Source organism: Myotis yumanensis, unplaced genomic scaffold, assembly GCF_028538775.1.
Source record: "Myotis yumanensis isolate MYYU_CA2020_CCGP unplaced genomic scaffold, mMyoYum1.0.hap1 SCAF_4, whole genome shotgun sequence".
NCBI lineage: Eukaryota > Metazoa > Chordata > Mammalia > Chiroptera > Vespertilionidae > Myotis > Myotis yumanensis.
This window is the reverse complement of record NW_027223755.1, coordinates 67652618-67658493: the sequence shown is the minus strand read 5'-3', so window position 1 is coordinate 67658493 and position 5876 is coordinate 67652618. Positions and strand designations below refer to the sequence as shown.

At 39.2% G+C, this 5876-nt stretch overlaps 1 pseudogene; it reads right to left on the bottom strand.

The window, feature by feature from the left end:
- Positions 1-4608: 4608 nt before the first annotated feature.
- On the bottom strand, positions 4609-4747 carry LOC139009658 (small Cajal body-specific RNA 24; annotated as a pseudogene).
- Between the last annotated feature and the right edge of the window lie 1129 nt (positions 4748-5876).

Below are 5876 nucleotides of genomic sequence, written 5' to 3'. Positions count from 1 at the left end.
TAAATTGCTTGGACCTCTGCCAACATAGTCAGGACAGAAGGCACTATGGTCTACCCAAGCTCTTCCCATCTCCCACTGGAAAAAAGGGACTTGGTGATAACAAAGACTTAGGAAGGGTCCAACTTAAAGTAAAAATGGTAATATTATAGCAATTACACAAAAAATTACAATTACATAAAGACAAAATGACCCGCCAAAGTAAAATATCATTATTTTAGGAACAGCAGCAAACAAAATGGTGACCCACTCATGCCAGGACTGATGATGCAGATAATACAGTTCAGTCTGAGAATTATGGAAATTTTCTCTTTCTGTGCATCAGGCACAGTTGGAATTTTGCAGCATTCAGTGGCAGCTCTGCTAACTGGCTAATTTTAACATTCACTGAGTGAAGTAAGTCTATATAATAGTGCATTAGTCAGTCACCCATAATAATAAAAAATGGCTTACACCAAGTCCATCAGTGTTTGGCAAATCTTATTTTGAGAATCACTGCTTTGCAACTGCACATGGATTGCCATTTATCTACTTGGGCATATAACATATAACCAAGTGTCAGCAGGGCCTTCCTCCTATCCTTACAGAAAAAAAAATATGATAAAGTTTTGAGTTGAAGCCAAATCACATGGAAGTTCAAAGCTCTTCTCATAATGTCTGCAAGTTTCCAAAGCTCTTCATATAATTTCTATAAATTTTAGGATTGTTTTATTATCTCTTCCACATAAGAGGTCTTTGTATTGCATCACAGTACCTCAGTCTCCTCTTTAAATCCCAACATCAACAACAAAATCACCTCAGAAAGATGTTTTGTGAAGATGTGTGGGAAGATGGAGGAGGAGTGAAATGACAGTAACATAAACACTGTCAAATAAAGGAATAGATTTTCCATTTTTAAAATATTCTTCACTTCCCTCTCTCTCTTCTCCTTCTTCCTTCCCCCTCCCTCAATTTTAGACTTTCACCAGCACTCCTCTTGATTCTCCTCTTCTCTCTGTTCTTGGTTTTCTTCTCTCCATTGTTTTGAACAACAACCTCATTCATTCCATTGTCTCAGAAAGAAAAGCTTGAACACTTCTCTGAATGAATACTCAGGTCCTTGGGGGTCTCACCTTCCACTTATTCCCAATGCTGATCTAGGAAAGTTTCCTTGAGAATCAGCTGAGACTGGTATGTAGTGATGTTGAGCTACCTAAGGAGATGGGGGCAAGAGGTGGGCAGAAGCATTTCTCAAGAAAGAAGCAGGTAGGAATGTGGTGCAAAGTAAGAATGTGTTCAGAAAGAATGACCTAGAGCAGCCCGCAAGTTAAGAGAAAAAGATGAGTGATGGGACAAGATAAAAAACTAAAGTGGAGCGATAGCTCATTTTTCAGGGAGAAGGACATCTCTTTTATTGAAACAGCATGAAAGGAGAGAGGTGGGGATACAGGTTAAATGCACTTGTAGTTGGCAAGGATAGTCAGTTGAGATCATGATGGTGCAATGACTTGGATTTTCTCAATAAAGTCAGGAACAAAGCCATCTGCTAATTGAGGCCAGAGGTAGGAGAGGGATTAGCATTGTGATTGGAGACCATGAAGTACCAGTGTTTTTCATTTATAATGTTGAACAATCTTGTCCACCATATCCACCCACCTAGGAGTAGGAGCAAATAAGAAAAGTATGATGGCATGGATCCTGGGCTGTGATTTTGTGAGTCCAGTTAAATAGCAAATACAGTGATGGGCCAAAAATGTCATCTAATGGGAGGTGGTAAATTGGAAGAAAAGAATGTAGCTCAAATAACTGGACATGAATAAGATTAGATATATTGAGAGCAAAAGAGTGAGCTAGAAGAATAAGAGGTTGGGTACACTATTAATGTTTAGGATATCAGTGGAAGATGAACTTTAAATTATGACATGGTCCAGAGAGTGTTGCCCATGAGAGTTGTTTTTTGTGGACTGTAGACTGGCATTGACGAAGGTCAAGGAACTCCGAATTTAGGATATTTAATTGGTGATGGGCAGTCAGATGTTTCAGGATGTGACCAGCTAGCAATGAAGAAGACTGAGTCAAGTACATGGACCTCATTGGAGGGTGACCAGAAGGCCAGAATATGACAGTAAAAAAGCTGTGGTGAAGAAGAAAACACTTTAATATTTTATAAAAGTCATTTTAATTTTTTTAAATGAAGTCATAATTTACATGAGATAAAAACCATAAATCACTCATTGTGTATAAGAATTAGAGCCTCTATAGAGGATGGGTAAGAGAAAACACTGAGTTAGTGGCATAGGAGCAAAGGGACCAGTTGAATGCCTCCACAGGGTTTGACACTGATGCCTCAAATAGACCAAAACATAACTCTAAATCCTGATAGAATGGTGCGCCCAGGAGTCTTTTTTTAAAAAAGTTTTTGTTAATCCTTACCAGAAGATACTTTCCCATTGTCTCTACATAGAGTGGAAAGGAGGGAGGGGGAGATGAAAGAGAGAGAAAAAAACATCGATGTGAAAGAGACACATTGATTGGTTGCCTCCTGCACATGCCCAATCAGACCCGAGGATTGAACCACAACCCAGGTACATGCCCTTGACCAGGAATCAAACCCACAGCCCTTTGATGTAGGCCAGTGCTCTAACCACTGAGTACACCAGCCACGGCTTTTTTTTAAAAAAAAAAGGCAAAAAAGACAGTGTGTCAGGTGCCTGCTAGCAAAAGTTGAGCTCTTAAAAAATCTTGTAGATTTTGGAAGTTACTGAAACAGTTAAAGCCAGGAATGCTGCTCTAAAATCGAGCAAACATGCCTCAATTGAAACACACACACACACACACACACACACACACACACACTCTCTCTCTCTCTCTCTCTCTCTCTCTCTCTCATAGGCGTAATCCTCACTCTAAAAGGCAATCACTATGCAAAAGAGACAGATGATTAAACAAATAACTTGGAAGTGCTTGAAAAGAGTTTCCTTTCTATATTAAAAATTCCCAGTGGAGTAAATGAGATAAATTATAGCAGAAAGTACATTGGATGTGGTGTGCAGAGTAATCTAAAAACTCTGAAAACTTTTGCTCTCTTTCTTCAGAATACATTGTCCCTCCAGCGAAGTGGAGTTTTGCCTCTAATTTGACACTCTGTGTCTGATTTGATTTGGCAGATCAGCATCTTACACAGAACTGTTTATCCATCCATATGAGTTTCACAAATTAGTGAACAGGGGAATTCTCTCATTCTATGCAATTACTGGCTAATCCTAAGAAAGAAGATGAATATTGTATTTTCCTTTTCAGTTGCCACTCTTTATGTTTTTGGACAAACTCTAAGAAAGGAGCAGTTTCTTAAAAGGAAGACATCTGAATAAGTGATCAATTAACCAAAGGTTTCTACTTTTGACCTCAAGCAGCAAAAGTTTAATTGCAAAGTATTTGACACCAGAGTTGTTAAAATTGTATGAATGATGAAAAGTTTGTTTTAAATGCCAGAGTATAATTTTAAAAGAAATAAAATTTTCATGATGAACTAGAATTTATTCATTCATTTGTTCACTTATTCAAGACAAATTTATACTAGGCACCAGAGATATGAGGAGCATTAATAAAATGAGGGGGGAAAAGTGTTCTTAGCAAAAGTTACTTGCAAGTATTAAATTCTAGATACTCCTGGTAGGAGATAGGTATGTTTCTCGTTTTTCAGTTCTTTAGAGAACTTTAGATGTGGTCTTATCTGAATTTTATTCCAGTACTTAAATATTTGTAAATCTGATTGGGCATATTGCTTTACATTGATGTCACACTCTCAGTGTTTACAAAGAAAACAAACAAGGCAGCAAGCCAAAAAGAAATACTCCTATTGCCTGTTTGCTGAAAAGTGGTGTGCTTTCAGCATCTCTTAAAATGGGATCGTATCTTGCTTAGTCCAGTCAGAAAGGCCAAATCTATACACAAGACCCATTAAAGCCATTGTGAGAGAATTTGTGTGTGGGGACTGCAGGATTGTTGTTTGAATAGCCTCCTTCAGGGAGCTGTACATTTCGTTAGTTAAGACTCTAATGTAGAAGGAAGACTAATCCAGTCATCTGCCAGTTCCAAAGTTAATCTGATGAACTAGATTAGCATTACCTAAAAGAAATTTCTGCTGTCAGAATTCATTCTACTAAAACAGGAACTGAAAACCATGCCAATGAAAACTGCAAGCTTTCTTAGTACCACATTATGTCCTCTGAAAGCACCAGAGAACCCTCTTGGCACGTATGGTGTAGGAATGCGGGCTTTTCTCTGGATGAGAGCACACTCATGAGAGAGGGCACACAGGGAGCCGTTGGGCAAGGACTGGGCCTGGGAGCAGATCACAGGGCGAAATGGAGATTAGCTCAGCACTTATTTTGCTGGCTCTGTTGGTGTTGCTTAGTTTTTATTTCCTTTACTCATGGATTCTGTGTGGAAATTGAGGGCAACACTCAAAAGGGTTGAATTCCAAGTATTTGAAAAAAACATAAGAGCTCAGAACAGTTTCTAAAGGCCCTGATCTTTCTGAGCATTTTGACTGGGCTAGAAATTGTAAATCTCCTTTTAGCAGCCTATGCCTAGGAGCCCCTAAGGAAGAGAGAACATTTTTTTTAAAAAATATGTCAGTAATGGAACGATCCACCCTTTTTACTTGCAAAGTGTGAACAGAAAGCTACTATATTTCTCTAGGACATTTACAAAAGAGAGAACAATTTTTAAGGGAAACTATCTTTGTATTACAACTATTGAATGTACATGGGTTCTGCCAAATTATTGTACTCATGTCCAAATTTAAACTTAAGCCTTCGGCTGAATCTTCTAAAATTTCCAATAAAAACTCATACAATTAGAAAAAAAAATTTGTACATGTTGATGCATATAAAATAGAAACCTATTTTAAGCACTAATTTGAAAGGAAAAAAGTAAGTGTAATAGTAAGAGCCGAAACCGGTTTGGCTCAGTGGATAGAGCGTCGGCCTGCGGACTGAAAGGTCCCAGGTTCGATTCCGGTCAAGGGCATGTACCTGGGTTGCGGGTACATGCCCAGTGGGAGATGTGCAGGAGGCAGCTGGTCGATGTTTCTCTCTCATCGATGTTTCTAACTCTCTATCTCTCTCCCTTCCTCTCTGTAAAAAATCAATAAAATATAAAAAAAAAAATAGTAAGAAAAAACCTATGTGGAGACCCTGTGGGATACTGAAGGCCATGATATATTTTTTTAATATTTGAGATAGGTTTTTATTTTGGTCAACTGTTGCTATTGGGACAATTTGGGTTGCAAGTGTGGAAGGCACTTGGTTATGAGTTCAGCCAATGCTGGATTCAAGACCTCCAAAAAATTGTTAGCATCTCTCTTACACCTTCTCTCATTCTCCTCCTCTGCTCTGCTTTCCTCTATGTTGGCTTTATCCTCAGGCCAGTCACTCTTCCCATTGAGTTCGGAAAGATGGTCATCAGCAACTCCAGGCTTAATTCAACCAGCTGGTGACCTCAAGGAAACAGATTGCCTTCTTCCCAGTGATTTCAGGAAAGGTCATGGAAATCACATTGATGGGCCTGGTTGGGCAGGTGCCCGTCCCTGTACCAAACAGTTCATAAAAGAAGATACGCAAGCAGCCAGCAAGCATATGGAAAAGGGCTGCTATACTTAACCATGCCTGGCTCATGCGCCAAATGTAGAACTGTGGGGACTGCAGCAGCATCTCAGGCAACGAAACCGGATGTAATTGGATTGTGTGAGAAATGGTTTCCAGAAGCCTAAATGGCATGCTGTTAGCAACAGAAGAGGAAAGCAATATCGGCCCAGTAAACACAACAGGTTGAAAGAATTCGAGACAAGTTTAAATGTCCCCTGGTGATAAGATTCTATTGCAAGAATTCACGTG